Source organism: Rana temporaria, chromosome 9 (genome assembly GCF_905171775.1).
Source record: "Rana temporaria chromosome 9, aRanTem1.1, whole genome shotgun sequence".
Classification (NCBI taxonomy): domain Eukaryota; kingdom Metazoa; phylum Chordata; class Amphibia; order Anura; family Ranidae; genus Rana; species Rana temporaria.
The window spans coordinates 23,184,372-23,201,257 of record NC_053497.1 but is presented as its reverse complement, the minus strand read 5'-3'; the positions used below and the strand labels follow the sequence as shown (position 1 = coordinate 23,201,257).

At 45.3% G+C, this 16,886-nt stretch overlaps 1 protein-coding gene across 4 annotated transcripts in view; it reads left to right on the top strand.

Annotated features, from left to right (window-relative positions):
* TMEM268 (transmembrane protein 268) overlaps window positions 1-16,886 on the top strand; it is an 81,641-nt gene that overhangs the window by 27,145 nt on the left and 37,610 nt on the right. The window lies entirely within an intron of this gene.

The window sequence follows — 16,886 nt, the reverse complement described above, 5'->3', positions numbered from 1 at the left end:
CAGAAGAACGCGGCTCTGTAATTCAGCGGCATGGAGCGCCCGGTACACAGAAGAACGCGGCTCTGTAATTCAGCGGCATGGAGCGCCCGGTACACAGAAGAACGCGGCTCTGTAATTCAGCGGCATGGAGCGCCCGGTACACAGAAGAACGCGGCTCTGTAATTCAGCGGCATGGAGCGCCCGGTACACAGATGATCGCGGCTCTGAAGGTACTGCATCTGATGGCACCATCCAGTGAAGGCTCATCCATAGGGGCTCCAGGGGCAGCACCTCAGCAGTTTTTGTTGCAGGAAAAAAAAAATAGAAATAAACTATATAAGAGATTTTAAGGGGGGTTATATAACAGTGAGGGGGGGGGTTATATATCACTTGTGGTCTAATTCAGCGGCACTCGTTCCTCCTCTTCCGGGGATCTGACACTGGCGAGGCTGCAATGATGGGGGTTTCAAAGTTCAATGTTCTTTATTTAAAATGTTTTTTTACTTAAAATTCCCTCCTAAAATTGGGGTGCGCGATATACGCCGATAAATACGGTATTCAATCTGCTCTCGGGTGCTGCCGCTGCCATTCCTTTGTAAGGGAAAGCGAAAGTGAAGCCTTGTGGCTTCACAACTGGTACCCTACTGCGCATCCTCGAAGCGCACTGCTCCTATACCTATTAAAAAAAAAAAAGCATTTAACCACTTCCTGCCGGCCTGGTGCATATATGTAACCCTGAGCATCCACATATACTGTATGCAGCCCTGGCTAAACACTTTACTGTGCTGAAAACACACTCCCTGTGCACTAGCACAGTAACAAACGGGTACTGGAAATCTAATGGAATTTGAATGCCCGCCTCTGCCTCCCGGGAATTTAGAACCACTTTACAGGTCCGGAAGGCGGCGGTGGGAGAGGGGCTTAAAGTGGATGTAAAGCCGCTCTCATCTTTTCTAAACTACTGCCATGGTGCTGATCTATAGGGATATAGATGCCTCCTGCATGTATCCTCACCTGTCACATGTCTCTCCTCTGTCTGTTATAAGAACTGAAAAACTGCAGATTCTGTGGGTCTGTTGTCTGGAGCACGGTGGGTGGAGTTGTGATGTCAGTAGATTCCCCGCCCTCCTCTACACTCCTTGTCAACATGCATTTTTTCCTATGTATTCCTTACACTAAATTCTGCTATGATCACTAACATCCCTTCAAAATCCAGAAAAGTAACCACATGACTTCAGAAAAGGAGTGGGGGTGGGAATTAAAAAAATAATGCCTGTGTGCATGAGTCCAACTACAGGAGGTGTTACTGGCGAGATCACCAAGTGAGGGGAAAAAAAAGCCTTAAAAAAAAAAAATAAACGAATGCAGCCACCACATCTCATGATTGGTAAGCTGCAATATAGGACTTTTGGTTTTAATACCGCTTTCAAGCCTTGGTCAGTTTATGATTACAAAATCACTTCTATGCAGATGATAGTCAAATATATGGCTTGGCTCCCAGTCTCACTTCCTTATTATTTTGTAGCCCTAATTGCTTTTCTGTTTATTCATGTCCTGTTCTCAGGAAAGCCTGGCTTCTTTGGGTTGTATATTTTAATTTTATTTTTTAACCCAACTTGCTGGACCCAACGCAGCATAGCTTTACCAATGGCAGAGCACGTCATGTTAATCTGATTTAATTTTTTTACTCTATTGCTAATGTTTTGGACCAGGGTGGTGCTGCAAGTTGGCATTGCCCTTCTTGATTTCAGCAAAGCATTTGATACAGATGCACATAATCTCATAAAAGTTGTACAAACTCAGACTTAACCCTTGAGTGGGTTTGATGGATGCCCAGTTGGCTAAACGCAGGGGTCTTCAAACTATGACCCTCCAGTTGTTCAGGAACTAAAACTCCCATCATGCCCAGGGGTGGACTGACAACTCATGGGGCCCCCGGGCAAGAGATTATGGGGCCCCCAGGCAATAGGAGATTATGGGGCCACACAGTATACACACACACACACATACAGTATACACACACAGTATACACATACACACACTCAAAAGGTACTGAAGAGGCAGGGCAGCTATAATCTTGTAATTTTTTTAAAAAAAACACAGATTTCAACCCGACATCTTGAAGCAACTTGAATTTTGACATTCAATCGGAGTAATGAAAATACTGACTCTTACCGAATTGTTGGACCCCGGTATTAAGGAGGTCAGAAAGGCATGTGCATCAGCCTGCCGGCCCCGATGTAGAATCACTTAAAGAGGAGTTCCACCCAAAAATGGAACTTCCTCTTAATCCACTCCTCTCCCCCTTACATGCCACATTTGGCATGTAATTTTTTTGGGGGGGAGTGGGGGCTTCAAGAGAATGGGACTTCCTGTCCCACTTCCTCCTTCCGCCGAGGGGCTGCAAAGGCGATACGTCATATCGCCTTTTGGCAGCCCCTCCCTGTAGGCGATCGCCTGGGAAACGTGACAGGTCCCAGGCGATCGCCTGTCCAATTAAAGAGCGCAGTGCCGCTCGCGCATGCGCAGTGGGTGCCCGGCCGTGAAGCCGAAAGCTGTCATGGCCGGGTGCCCACAGTGACAATGAAGACGCCGGCCGGGGAGGGGGGGAGAGGAGCGGACCCCCGGCCGGCGCGTCGCTGGAATGCTGGAGCAGGTAAGTGTCAGTTTATTAAAAGCCAGCAGCTACACTTTTTGTAGCTGCTGACTTTTAATAAACTTAAAAAATGGGTGGAAAACCCCTTTAACTTGGGGAGTGGTGCTTCTGTCTTGCAGGAAGAAGAATGAAACTTCCACTATCTTTCCCGGCCGAATAGCACAGAGGGCGGTAGTCGGGTTCAGGTTGAAAGATGTCAGACACTCGTTTCTGAATACATAGACTCAGCAAAAAGGAAAAAAAATCCTCAGTGTAGTATATCCAAAAAAATGTTTTGTTTATTAAAAACCACTTAAGACATCACAGAAGGTATCATCCATATAAAAATCAACTTTAAAAAAATCACAGCAAGTCACTTAACCTAAATGTTAGGATTCAGAAAAAAAGGGGAGGGTAAAAAACCGTTCCCAGTTGAAGCCAGTTGTGGGAAACGCGTTAGGTGGAGCTATTCCTACGCCATCATACTCATATACTCCAGCCCCTTGGTTCTATCCATGGCTGCTCTATACATATATATATATATATATACACACACACACACACACACATATATACACACACATACAGGGTTTTTTTCAGGGGGAACTTGGGGGAACTCAGTTCCACCACCTTAGGCTCAGACCCTTTGGTGCCTGCTCACCACAATCACTTGTAAACACAGAAGTCTGGTTTCTGTGTTTACAAGTGATAGTTCTGCACTCTGTATGTAACCACTTGAACTCTGCATTCTGTATGTAATGCAATCCTGGTATTTAATGCCCCTTTAAGACCCTTTTACTGTTTGTGAAATCTGAACGGGGTCGTGGTTGAGTTCCTGCACCTATTTTCTGAGAAAAAAAAGCTCCAACAATTCGGTAAGAGTCAGTATTTTCATTACTCCGATTGAATGTCAAAATTCAAGTTGCTTCAAGATGTCGGGTTGAAATCTACAGCAATTAATGAACTATTGCTTGGAAGTGTCTGATGATGAGGGATTTTTTCAGCTCATATGGTTTCTGTTGGGACTTTTATTTTCCAATTATCCATTGCTTTTTCATACATTGATTGGGCCAAACAAAATTATTTTCACATATTGGTTTGTGATCTATTTTGCACAGGGTGTACATTGTTATACTCCATTTGTGTATGTTTTTTATCAATATAATTTTTTTTGGTTTTGATCTATGTTCATGCACCCTTTGTGTTTGCACTGATAACGGTTGGGGCTGAGCGCCTATTTTTTTGTATGTATGTCTTTGAGGTTTAAGTATTTAAGCTTTGAATAGGCAGCAACTTCCCCCCTTTTTTTATTCACATTTTTTATTCATTGTTTAAATAATTTATCCTCTATTTTTAGAGGTCCTACACAATTTTGTCCTCACATAAGAGTGGGTTTAGCGCAGTTTTTTCTCTTCTTTTTTTGTTTACAGGTAAAGTACAGTATTTGCTGATGACACAAAGATTTGCAATTGGGTTGATATTCCTGGTGGCGTCTGTAACGTGGAACATAATTTGGCATTGCTAGAAGATTGGTCAAAAGCGTGGAAACTGCAGTTCAAGGTTTTTAAATGTAAAATTATCCACCTATGGAAAAATAATCTCTTGACATAGTATAGTAATGGGGGTACAATGTTGGCCCACATTACAGGGGAAAAATACTTATGCATCATATGGCATCCCAATACTTATGCATCCCAGCAGGAAAACTGACATGAGAGCTTTTGGCCGTGAACCCCAGCGTGTGTATGGTCCATCGCAATTTTCCTGACAAGAAAACTGCAAAAAAAAAAAGAGAACGTGTTTTTTTTTTTCCCTGGCGGACTTTTTCCCATCGGGAAAACCGGTCGAGTGTAGGCTATTCCGAGGAGGAAAAAAACAGTACATTCTCAGAATCAAGTATGAGACGGGAGCGCTTGTTCTGGTAAAACTATCGTTCGGAATGGAGATCGCACATTCGTCACGCTGTAACGGACTGAAAAGCACGAAGACTGAAAAGCGTGAATCGTCTCTCAAACTTTTACTAACGCGAAATCAGCAAAAGCAGCCCAAAGGGTGGCGCCGTTTGAATGGAACTACCCCTTCATAGTACCGTCGTACGTCACCGCGCTTTGGACGGTGCGGTTTTTGGCCTGAACGTGTGTATGCAAGGCAGGCTTGAGAGGAATCCTGTCGTGAAAAATGGTAGTGTGCACGAGGAATTTGTGGCGATTGTAAAATTAGTGAACAGTGTGGCCAGGCCGTGGGAAAAATGAATAGAAGTCTACAATCATCGCTAGAATGATCACTAGTAGGAGGATAAAGGGTATGATTTCTCTGTATAAGGCCCCATACACACGAGAGGATCGATCCGCTGGAATTGATCCGCGGACTGGCTCCAGCGGATAGATCCCCTGGTGTGTACGATCCAGCGGATCTGTTTCCGCGGATTTTTGTCCCCGGGGATGGATTTCCAGCGGATAAAAATTTCTTGACATGCTAAGAAATCTGTCCGCTGGAATCCATTCCAACGGATTGATCCGCTGGTCTGTACAGACTCACCGGATCAATCCGTCCGAATCCATCCCCCGCATGCGTCATAATGATTCGACGCATGCGTGGAATTCCTTATATGACAGCGTCGCGCATGTCGCCTCGGCGACGGCGCGACACGTCACCGCAGACGGAATTCCGCGGGGATTTCGATCTCATGGTTAGTACAACCATGAGATCAAAATCCGCCAGAGGATTTATCCGCGGAAACGGTACCCCGGACCGTTTCCGCGGATAAATCCTCTCGTGTGTACTAGGCATAAAGCTTTAGTTATCTCCAGAAGGATCACCAGCAGGAGGAAGAAGATTCGGGTTACTCAATATAGATTTTTAGATGGCAATAGAGGGGTCACCAGAAGGAGGAAGGAGGTCTAGATTTTCCTAAATAGATCTTTAGTTCTCACTAGATGGAAAAAATAATCCTTTGGTAGGGTACAACATTGGGCGGTACAACATTGGGGGTACAGTGTTGACCAGAACTACAGAGGAAAAAGACTTGGTGATGCTTATTTCAGAAGATTGCAAAATGAGCAGTGTGGCCAGGCAGTGGGAAAAGTACGTAAAATTCTAGAATCACCACTAGAGGGATCGCCAGGAGGAAGAAGGTTCTGGACCCTCTATATACCTGTAAATATTTAGTTATTACTAGAGGGATCACCAGCAGGAGGAAGGAGGTCCTGACTTCTCTATATAGATCTTTAGTTATCACTAGAGGGACCCACCAGCAGGAGGAAGGAGGTCTTGATACCTCTTTATACAGTATAACTTTATATCACTAAGGCCGCGTACACACGATCAAGTCCATCCGATGAGAACGGTCCGAAGAACCGCTTTAATCGGTTAACCGATGAAGCCGACTGATGGTCCGTCGTGCCTACTACACACCATCAGTTAAAAAAACGAAGTTCAATGCTTCCAAGCATACGTCAACTTGATTCTGAGCATGCACGGGTTTTTAACCGATGGTTTTCCATACCAACGATCGGTTTTGACCTATCTGTAACCAGTCCATCGGTTCAATTTTAAAGCAAGTTCTCATTTTTTTGACCGAAGGTTAACTGACCGATGGGGCCTACACACGACCGGTTTGGACCGATGAAAAGGTCCTTCAGTCCGTTTTCATCGGTTTTGACCGATCGTGTGTACGCGGCCTAAAAGGTTCATTGAAAGGAAGTTCCGATTCCTCTATATGGATCTTTAGATCACTAGAGCAGGCATGTCCAAAGTCCGGCACAAGGGCCAATTGTGGCCTGTGTTCCGGTTTCATACCGCCCCACTGGTAATTTGGATATATACATCATTTGTGGGCCCCCAACGAATCCCCAAGCGCTGCGCGGCACTCGTGGATTTGTTGAGGGGGCCACAAGCGATATATACCGTATTTATCATTCCTTGGAGGGGGCAGGACGAGTGCCGTCAGATTACATAGAGGAGAATCTGTTTTCTCGGCGGCCCCTGCAATAGGAAGTCGCGTCTCCTAGGCTGGCATTGGACGGCTATTCTGTCTATCATAGGAGGCGGGACTTTGTACCACTTCACCTTCTGAGGATTTATTTTGCTGAAGACCGGTAGATCGAGTCTCGGCCAGCATGTAGAGTAGCACTGTAATAAGAGCTCTCTCATACCGCAATCCTTCCAGCCGGCCACTTCTTTTCTCCTGTCCACCCCAGGTGATGTCATACAAGCACCAGGGTTGGAAAGGAGGGGCTGGCTGGAAGGATCAGGCTATGAAAGAGCTCTTATTACAGCCGCTTCCCACGCTACTCTGCATATGAAAAAAAAAAAACTGTACCCCTACGTGTGCTGGATTCCCTATGCGACGCATACCCCGGCGTGTGCTGCATTCCCTATGCGACGCATACCCCGACGTGTGCTGCATTCCCTATGAGACGCGTACCCCGAAGTGTGCTGCATTCCCTATGAGACACGTACCCCGACGTGTGCTGCATTCCCTATGAGACGCGTACCCCGACGTGTGCTGCATTCCCTATGAGACGCGTACCCCGACGTGTGCTGCATTCCCTATGAGACGCGTACCCCGACGTGTGCTGCATTCCCTATGAGACGCGTAGCCCGACGTGTGCTGCATTCCCTATGAGACGCGTAGCCCGACGTGTGCTGCATTCCCTATGAGACGCGTAACCCGACGTGTGCTGCATTCCCTATGAGACGCGTACCCCGACGTGTGCTGCATTCCCTATGAGACGCGTAGCCCGACGTGTGCTGCATTCCCTGAGACGCGTAGCCCGACGTGTGCTGCATTCCCTATGAGACGCGTACCCCGACGTGTGCTGCATTCCCTGCTGTGTGACCTGTACCATGTTGTGACCTGTAACCGATTATGTGACCTGTACCGTGTTGCGAGTCAGAAAAACCAAACGTTTCACATAAAATAGGCACGTTCAAATATTTATGTATACAGTATTTATCGGAGTATAACACGCACCCTAACTAAGAGGGAAGTTTCAGGAAAAAAATGTTCCACAGCCCCCTGAGTATAACACGCAGGCACAGTTTACCCTCCATTTTCAGGATAAAAAAAGTGAGTGTTATACACCAATAAATACAGTATTTAATGCCATTTCTTAAAATAATAGTTGTTGTATCACAGCTCGCTTATCACACCAATGTCCTGTGAGGCGTAGATCTGAACGCTATTTTAGGGGTTTCCCGAGATCTCAAACCTTTTGCCAGGGGTTCCTTGACAGTAAAAAGGTTGAGAAACACTATACTAGAGGGAGCACTCAAGGACTTTGGAATCTCTCCTACAACTCTGCTCAACAGCTGTTGAGAAAAGACATTAGCCACACAGGGAGTGTATGGTTTTAAACCTACAAAGTGTTCCTAATCATAGTCTTGCATTGTGAGGAGCAGTAAAGCACATTCATTGTATGGCATTACAATGCAGGAAGCACCACCTACATGCATAACGAACAAATGGAGCCATTTCCACATACATGTATACCGGTAATTACAGACTATACACAAAAAACATTTTCTGGAAGCATTAAAACGTATGGGTATCATTTATAGCAAGCCAATCTCTTTAAATGTAATGCTTGCTGACAAAAACTTTGAAAAAGACTACATACTCACTTTAAATGTAACCTACTATTTGTATTTCCTCTTGTTTCTGATGCTTTTTCTTCATCTAGAATGATATTCTCATAGGAACAGAGTTTTTCTCTCTTGTTATTCCCATATAACGTTGCTGTAAATTTTTTTAGAGCCATAATTTAAAATGTTTTTATGCATTTGTATTATTTTATTGACTATTGTAATGCTTTACACAGCGCTGTGGGAGATGCACATTATAAATGAACAATTTTGTGAGCACTTTGTCTCATGGTAACGTTAGACCCTCAAATATTCTTTCAAGGCCCTTGGTGGTAAATTTCCTAGGCCTGTTATGTTGAAGTGACATCATAACAAGTGTAGATCTATTGCTGTCACTCTTGATAAAACCGCTTGTTGAAAATGTATTAAGAGATAAGTACACTTTTAGTGCAATTATCCTATTCTGCACCCCCTTCCCCAACACTTTCAGAAGAGATTATACTTACCTGCAGCCCTCTAGGGACTTTACTATGTAACCTTTTTTACAGCCATGCAGCTCCTGCTCAGAATCTTAAAAAGGGTAGCTAAACCGAAAATCAGAAAGTAAATGTAATGCAGCCTATAAGGCCTTAGATGTTGTGGCTTTTTTATTCCCTTTTTCACCTGATGACTCCCACAATTAACACCCCTTCTGTCATTGGGTGCAAACGATCACTCCTCCACTGTATCTTTGGAGTCATGGCTGCCACATAGGCTGGACTTTAAAGTGGTTGTAAACCCTGTTACACCACTTGTACCTGCATGGTTTAGGGGATATTTACCATTATACGCTTGCGCCGACATCATGAGCACATGCGCACTAAAGAAACGGCTTGATCATGCCTTTTCATAAGGGCCTGTGCTGTGACCGGCGAGAGTGACGTCGTTAGACATGTGCACTACAGAAAAATTTGTTCATTTGTTTTTTTTTGCTTTTTTCGGAAATAGAAAAATTCTGAATTTAAAAATCCAAATTTTATGATTTCTAAAATTCATAATTCTAAAATCAGAAAATTTGAATTCTCAAACTTTCGGACTTTGGCCTTTCAAACTTTCGGACTTTGGCCTTTCAAACTTTCGGACTTTGGCCTTTCAAACTTTCGGACTTTGGCCTTTCAAACTTTCGGACTTTGGCCTTTCAAACTTTCGGACTTTGGCCTTTCAAACTTTCGGACTTTGGCCTTTCAAACTTTCGGACTTTGGCCTTTCAAACTTTCGGACTTTGGCCTTTCAAACTTTCGGACTTTGGCCTTTCAAACTTTCGGACTTTGGCCTTTCAAACTTTCGGACTTTGGCCTTTCAAACTTTCGGACTTTGGCCTTTCAAACTTTCGGACTTTGGCCTTTCAGACTCAAAATTCCCTAATTTCGAATTTCTACTGTCCGAATTTCCTAATATTCGAAAAATGTTATTTCAAATTTCCGAAATTCGGAAATCTGATAACCTGAAAATTCAGAAATTGAAAAATTCAGAAATTTTGGAATTAACAAATTTTGTCAAACTTCGTTAAAGAACGCATTCGGAACTAAACGAATTGCACGTCTAGTCATCGTGGCTCTGGTCAATCACAGCCCATGTACCCCAGAAATAGCTCCGGAAGACGTTGCCGATCACAGCTGTGTGCGGGGACCGCTGCAACACCTTCGATCTAAAGCAAATATTTCATAATGAACTAGTATGCAATGCCTTTGTCTTGCAGGTATTTTTTATATGGGTTTACAACTACTTTTAAACATGTCTGCCTTTCTTCATCTTCATCACATGGCACCCTTGGTGTCAGAGCCTTTTGAAGATAGACAAGACAGAAGTTACATTTTTTTTAAGAGACTGAGTGAGAACCCATGTCACTGAGCACCCGAGCACTAGAAGATGTTTATTCTATCGAAATTGGTTTTAACCCATTATGTTGCAAATGCCTTAATTTATTAGGATTGTTTGCTGACAAGTTATGTTGAGGTGAAGGCTCAGAGGGACGGGAACTGCCAGGATTAGAGCTCCCAAAAGTTGACCTGCCCGAGTTACTAAGAAGTTCTTCTTTAACCACTTAAGCCCCGGATCATATTACTGGTCAAAGACCAGAGCACTTTTTGCGATTCGGCACTGCGTCGCTTTAACTGACAATTGCGCGGTCGTGCGACGTGGCTCCCAAACTAAATTGGCGTCCTTTTTTTCCCACAAATATAGCTTTCTTTTGGTGGTATTTGATCACCTGTGCGGTTTATTTTTTGCGCTATAAACAAAAATAGAGCGACAATTTTGAAAAAAAATTATATTTTTTACTTTGTACCATAATATATATCCCCCAAAAATATATATATAAAAAAATGTTTTTCCTCAGTTTAGGCCGATACGTATTCTACATATTTTTCGTAAAAAAAAATTGCAATAAGAGTTTGATTGGTTTGCGCAAAAGTTATAGCGTTTTCAAAATAGGGGGTAGTTTTATGGCATTTTTATTAATATTTTTTTTTTACTAGTAATGGCGGCGATCAGCGATGTTTTTTTCCGGTACTGCGACATTATGGCGGACACTTGACACATTTTTGGGACCATTGGCATTTTTATAGCGATCAGTGCTATAAAAATGCATTGGATTACTATAAAAATGCCACTGGCAGGGAAGGGGTTAACACTAGGGGGTGGGGAAGGGGTCAAGTATGTTCCCTGGGTGTGTTCTAACTGTAAAGGGGGTGGACTCACTAGGGGAAATGACTGATCGCTGTTCATACATTGTATGAACAGACGGTCAGGCATTTCTCCCCTGACAGGACCGGGAGCTTTGTGTTTACGCACACAGCTCCCGGTTCTCGCTCTGTAACGAGCGATCCTGGGTAGTCGCGACCGCCGGGCGCGTGCGGGAGTCAGGAGCGAGCGGGCGCACGCGCCCCTAGTGGCCGCTTAGAGAGCAGACGTAGAGCTATGGGCTCTCGCGCAGGAGAGCCGACCTGCCGCCGTAGAACTGTGGTGGCTGGTCGGCAAGCAGTTAAGGGACATACATCACTTCTGAGACAGTTGTCCCATCCTGTGGGCAGAAAGAACTAAAATTATTAATGAGGAACTGTTACTCCAGACTTCTATCAGCCATAAGATCCTTATGCCCCGTACACACGATCATTTTTCGGCATGAAAAAAACATAGTTTTTCAAAAACGTCATTTAAAAGGTTCTGAAAAACGACAAAAAAAAAATTAACGTTGTTTTAAACGATGTCGTTTTTCGGGTTGTAAAAAATAATCGTGTGTGGGCTAAAACGACGTAAAAAACCCGCGCATGCTCAGAAGCAAGTTATGAGACGGGAGCGCTCGTTCTGGTAAAACTACCGTTCATAATGGAGTAAGCACATTCATCACGCTGTAACAGACAAAAAAGCGCGAATCGTCTTTTACTAACACAGAACCAGCTAAAGCAGCCCCAAGGGTGGCGTCAACAGCATGGAACTTCCACTTTATAGTGCTGTCGTACGTGTTGTACGTCACCGCGCTTTGCTAGAGCATTTTTTTTAAACTATGATGTGTAGGCAACATCGTTTTAATGATGAAGTTGGGAAAATGTCGTTTTTTCGACATGCTGAAAAACAAAGTTTTTTTTTCATGCTGAAAAATGATCGTGTGTACGCAGCATTAGACCCTTGTAGGGGAATACTTGTTTTGACCATCCTGTTGATTCAGGGGTCTTACCCATAAATGTGTGTGGTGGAGGTGACACACAGACTGACACCTACATGTTTGTTTAGATGCAGTTTCACACCATCTGGGGTCCTCCATTTTTTTTTATATAAACTTTATTCTCTGGTTAATTATTTGATATTGGTACATCTGCGCTGTACTATTTTGACTGTTTGCATGTTGAAGTAAAGCAGCTAAAATGCAAACCGAATCCAACTGAACATTCCGTGTCTGTAATGTGCTGGGATGAACAGTGAGCCCAGACTGCTAAAGGTCTCTGTCGGCAAGGAGTAGTTGGCCTGTACAAGCGAGGGCACTGTGCCAAAGTAAATCTCTTGGGTCTCATTAGGTGAAGTGAATTCACTGCTTGGGGCTGCAATATCCTGCTGGCCTCGCAGAGTATCGGCCCTGTGCATAGTGCCTGGAGCTACAGCAAATGGAGAGACCTCTTGATACATTGTTATTCGATAGGATTTATATAGTGCCGACCAGTTTTCACAGCCCATTGCAATATAAAGGGGGACAGTATAATTACAATACAGAAGGAATTAGAGCCCTGCTCATGGAGCTTGCAATCTAAAGTTGTTGATGTTGTACTATGTAATATAGCGTATGCAGTGCCTCGAAAAAGTATTCATACCCCTTGAAATTGTCCATGTTACAACCAAAAACGTAAATATGTTTTATTGGGATTTTATGTGATAGTTGAAAATAATGAATTTAACGTGTATCCTCACAGGGTGACACTGGATACAACGATAGTGAGCCAACGTCCCATATGGGAACCCAGGAGACATACTGCTCAAACTTCGAGGCATCGGCTAACTCGAGCCTTGAGTACATTTCTTTCTACACTGTTGGACAGATTGGTGTTGATAACCAATGCACGCCGGTATATATTACCAGTGTATGCGCTTACACCATGTTGTGCTGGGCAGATCTTATCCTGGTTGTGCCCTTTTTACATTTTTTTGCTTACCAGCAAATTACTACATTAAATAATTGTGGCCGATTTATATGACTTTACATCCTGGACTGGCTGGTTGTTCTGATACCTCTCCAAAGTCCTGTGACTTAAATTGTTTACACCAACATTTTTTTCTATCTATATGCTCCTGAAGAAGCGCACTTCTATGCGTAACATGTAGAGCGAATTTCTTGTACTTGGATTCACACCTCAAGTGGAACTAGGGGGGCGGGACCTTGCACACAGACCCAGCTCCGTGACATACGATACGAGCGCCAGAGGACAGAGGGAGGGAAGCGCCGTTTTATATCGTTCACCAGGCCTGTGCTTTGTTTGTGCCAACATCTGTTGCCACAGGTAACACTAGACTAGTTTCTGATGTGTTTTTAGCAAGTCTGGAAAGGCAGAGCAAACAACACAGAGTTGTAGCCTACGGCATAGTTTCTAGTTGTCCCTTAGAGTGCCTGTCCCTCTTCTGGAATCAAATCCATTTGTCCCTCATTCCAAAAGGTTCCTCTTTTAGACCTGAAATAAATATACTGTCAATATAGTGAAGTGCTTCGGTCAAGGGAAAGGGGTGCTGTGTAATGTAAAGGGATCCAGTGATGCAGGGTGCTGTGTAATGTAAAGGGGTCCAGTGGTGCAGGGTGCTGTGTAATGTAAAGAGGTCCAGAGCTGTGGGGTGCTGTGTAATGTAAAGGGGTCCAGAGCTGTGGGGTGCTGTGTAATGTAAAGGGGTCCAGAGCTGTGGGGTGCTGTCTAATTTAAAGGGGTCCAGTGATGCGGGGGTGCTGTGTAATGTAAAGGGGTCCAGTGATGTGGGGTGCTGTGTAATGTAAAAGGGGTCCAAAGCTGTGAGGCGCTGTGTAATATAAAGGGGTTCAGAGCTGTGAGGTGCTGTGTAATGTAAAGGGGTCCAGGGGTGCAGTTGTGGAGAGGGGGTACACAGTAGTGACAAAGATATTGAAAGATGCAGGGGGCACAGTGGGGTGTTTTTAAATTTTAACGTGGGGAGGGGCGCTTTTAACCCCCGCTAGTGGTCGAAGAAAGTGTAAAATGCGACTGTATCGCCGCTGCCGAAGCCCCCCCCCCCCCTGAAATTTGACACTCCCATCTGGTTACCGTCATTGGAATCCTAACCGTTGTACCACTGGGTTTAGTAATATAATTGTATTTTGGAAGCGTTATCAGAACTTGTGTGTGGGTCATTCAATAATATAACTAGGAATTTTAGATGTTTGTTTTAATAATTTTCTACAATAAAAAAACGTAATTATTTTATATGGGTTACTCATGTGCCTTTAAAGTCTATTCTCTTAGTTTCTAGTTTTCATTTTATGTAATAGACCAACATAAAGTGGCACATAATTGTAAAGTATAAGGAAAGTGATAAATGTTTTTTTAATTTGGTTTACAAATGAATATCTGAAAAGTGTGGCGTACATTTCATTAGGTGCACTTATTCATTACCATTTTATCTGTTTTTTGACACTTGATGTTCGGAAATTAAAGAATTTTGATGGATCTTGGAGTGCAGCCATTTCTTCATTGTTAATGGTAAGCGGAGGAGAGTCGGGGCGTGCACCCGTGAAATCACTAGGCTTCCTGTCTCACCTGGAGCAGCGAATTCTTTTGTTTGACTTTGTAGAACCTCCTTTCACTGCAATTACAGCTGCAAATATTTTGGGGGATGTCTCTACCAGCTTTGCACATCTAGAGTGACCTTGATTAATCGATTCATTTTTTTGATCGATCAAAATTCTTTTAAATCGGTACTCACCTCTCCGCCGGCTTCCAGGTGTTCAGGGAGTTCCGTCGGAGTTCTGGTGACATCACAGACACCGGCGGGGCTTGCCATGTCCATCTGAAGGGCTCCTTTGCTGTGCCTTGATGCTGCGTACACACGATCAGTCCATCCGATGAGAATGGACCGATGGACCATTTTCATCGGTTAACCGATGAAGCTGACCGATGGTCCGTCGTGCGTACACACCATTGGTTAAAAAACAGATCGTGTCAGAACACAGTGACGTAAAACACGACGACGTGCTGAAAAAAAAAAAAGTTCCAAGCATGCGTCGACTTGATTCTGAACATGCGTGGTTAAATTTAAAGCAAGTTTGCTTTTTTTTAACCGATGGTTAAATAACCTATGGGGCCCACACACGATCGGTTTTGACCGATGAAAACGGTCCATCAGACCGTTGTCCTCTGTTTAACCTATCGTGTGTACGAGGCCTTATATCTGCATGCCGGCGGGACCTTACCATCTGCCACATGCAAGGACCGTTGCACTTCCCTCCATCACCCTGGGATTCTACATCCACTGGGAGTTGTGATAGTTCCCTTCACGGGACATCTAAATGCCGACGGACTGATGTTAACCCCTCATCATCTGGATTCAGCAGTGGTATCGTTGTACACATTTTTATACCAGTATCCTACTTAGCTACATGTTTTTATGACTGCTTTTGCTACCGTTTGGTATTACCCGCACCATTTTTACAGTTTGTGTAGCTACATCGACTATCTCCAGTGCAATATTTATTTTGTTACCTACTTGAAGACTATAAAAGTTTTAATTAGGGTTGTCCCGATACCGAGCATTTGCGCGAGTACTTGTACTCGCGCAAATGCTCCCGATGCTTCGCCGATACTTTATTTTTTTCCCTCTGAGTGGGGGCGGGGAGCGGCCGGAGAGGAGACCGAGAAGAGACTGAGGGGGCAGAGAGCAGAGCAGTCCTCGGGTATGTATAACATGCCACTGGAGAACTGCGACCGCTGCCGCCGTCTAGTTCGGGGCTCAGGGAACATAACAGCTTTCATTTGAATAGCTGTGTGTTCCCCACCGCGCGTCGTCATAGCCCCTCCCCCTTGTCCGGGCACTTTGATAGACAGATCACCCGTCCGATTGGACGAGTGATCTGTCTATCAAAGTGCCCGGACAAGGGGGAGGGGCTCTGACGAAGCGCGACGGGGAACACACAGCTATTCAAATGAAAGCTGTTATGTTCCCTGAGCACCGAACAACTAGACGGCGGGGGAGACCTACACAAAGCTGATATTGGGAGATACAAGGCTGCATTTGGGGGGAGACAAGGCTGCATTTTGAGGACACAAGACTGCATTTGGGGGGGAAGACAAGGCTGCATTTGGGGGGGGGACAAGGCTGCATTTGGGGGGGGGGGAGACAAGGCTGCATTTGGGGGGGGGAGACAAGGCTGCATTTGGGGGGGGGAGACAAGGCTGCATTTGGGGGGGGGGAGACAAGGCTGCATTTGGGGGGGGGAGACCAGGCTGCATTTGGGGGGGAGACAAGGCTGCATTTGGGGGGGGAGACATGGCTGCATTTGGGGGGGGAGACATGGCTGCATTTGGGGGGGGGAGACATGGCTGCATTTGGGGGGGGAGACATGGCTCCATTTGGGGGGGAGACATGGCTGCATTTGGGGGGGGGGAGACATGGCTGCATTTGGGGGGGGGGGAGACATGGCTGCATTTGGGGGGGGGAGACATGGCTGCATTTGGGGGGGGGAGACATGGCTGCATTTGGGGGGGGAGACATGGCTGCATTTTGGGGATACAAGGCTGCATTTGGGGGGAGACATGGCTGCATTTGGGGGACACAAGGCTGCATTTGGGGGGGGGAGAGACATGGCTGCATTTGGGGGGGAGGGAGACATGGCTGCATTTGGGGGGGAGGGAGACATGGCTGCATTTGGGGGGGGAGACATGGCTGCATTTGGGGGGAGGGAGACATGGCTGCATTTGGGGGGAGGGAGACATGGCTGCATTTGGGGGGAGGGAGACATGGCTGCATTTGGGGGGAGGGAGACATGGCTGCATTTGGGGGGGAGGGAGACATGGCTGCATTTGGGGGGGAGGGAGACATGGCTGCATTTGGGGGGGGAGACATGGCTGCATTTGGGGGGGGGGGACATGGCTGCATTTGGGGGGGGGGGACATGGCTGCATTTGGGGGGGGGGGACATGGCTGCATTTGGGGGGGGGGGACAT